We start from the raw sequence: 1,591 nt of genomic DNA, 5'->3' as shown, positions 1-1,591 counted from the left end.
TATTACGGTAATTATGAAGCATTATAGAAAAATTAATATATGAAGATGCACTTTTTATTTTTGTATTGTAATCATAGCTAGAGTTATATAGATTATCATTTTTCTTCTCCTCAATTATTTAAGTAATGTATGTTAATATCCAGGGACGCACAGTATATTTTCTCACATACTCTCACTTTGATTCAAAAATTCTGGATTTTTCTTCAGCTGACTCAAAAAACTGAGCTCTCAGCTGGCATGGGTTTGCATTTTACCGACACAAATATTTCCCCGTCTGCTTTGAATACCCTTCTCTTCTCTCTCTAGATGTAAATTTAGATGCTAATATATCAGATATAGTATATATAAGAGATTAATTGTTCTATAACTATAATTGATGTTATGTTATAAAAATTGGAGACGGTGTATTGTGCGCAGATGTGAAACAAAAATGTTATCTGGCACCACATCCTGCATAAGTGAAATATCGCCTTGTTAATATGAGGTTCACTTTGTAGTGTACATAGTGAAGTGCACTGTTGTCGTTGTTGTTGTTGAAGATCAAAATATAATATAGCTATCCTCTTATCCTCTTATCGCAGACAATCCATTCTCGAAGATAGTGGTGTGACGTCTTCTTAATTTCTCTCTGGAACGCGAAACATTAATTAAGATTTTTCGCTTTGGGTATCTCTCATTTGCGAGATGCATCCCGAACTCCCTGCGCAAACACGGAGTAGTGATTCCTGATACACTACTACGCACAGTCACAGTGTGTAGTGCATCAGGAATACACAGTGATTCCTGAAACATTGAAAAGAAAGGGAGGCCACGTCATGCTACACACTTATATTTTACTTTTTGCACTTTGTAATTCTATAGAATGTAGACGTTTCAATATCCCGCCACTGTGCGAGATCTACAGAGTGACAGCTTTGTTCATCTGATTTGGTTCTGTCGACCATGCCTGAGGTTACAGTGGTCGTTACGCCAGGTGAGCTCATCTGTTTTGATTGGCTCGTCGGTTTGGATGGGTGTGGCATGCTTTTCAAGGTTTCTATTTGTATATACGGCCCCATCACATAACTGGATACACATACAGTAGTCTATAAAAACAAATGTTGCAAGACCTAGATTGGTTCTAATCATAATCTTGTTGTTTGTAATCTCCTTGGGTGAGGCTGGGAGCTACAGTCTGGGACTGTTTTCAGTGGGAAATACTAAAAGGGACAATACCATCATCAGGTTTATGATTGTCTATCTACTGTAGTAGCCCTCTGAATTACAGCAATGGTCGGGGGAGCATCACTTTAAGAGCGTTTGAAACATTCCCTCGTTTGGGTTCCATCATTCAAATGTCCCTTGTATGCAGATGAGGTTGAGCAAAGTTGCCCCACGATCCCCACGAAAGAAAAAAATGCTATATTGACGACATTTTGGTATGTTTGACACAATATCCACTCTAGCTATACATGTCAACACTGTGTGTTTATATTTCAGTTTGCTATTGGTAACATAATGTGTATCTGCATAGACTTGTGAGATGTTTACGAAGGCTCATAAGGTCCTTATGAAGGCTCATGAGGTCCTTATGAAGGCTCATAGGTAGAAG

The sequence above is a fragment of the Nansenia antarctica genome, assembly GCF_963989245.1.
Source record: "Nansenia antarctica genome assembly, chromosome: 8".
NCBI classification, from domain to species: Eukaryota; Metazoa; Chordata; class Actinopteri; order Argentiniformes; family Microstomatidae; genus Nansenia; species Nansenia antarctica.
The sequence above is the reverse complement of the archived record's forward strand: the minus strand, read 5'-3'. Positions refer to the sequence as shown.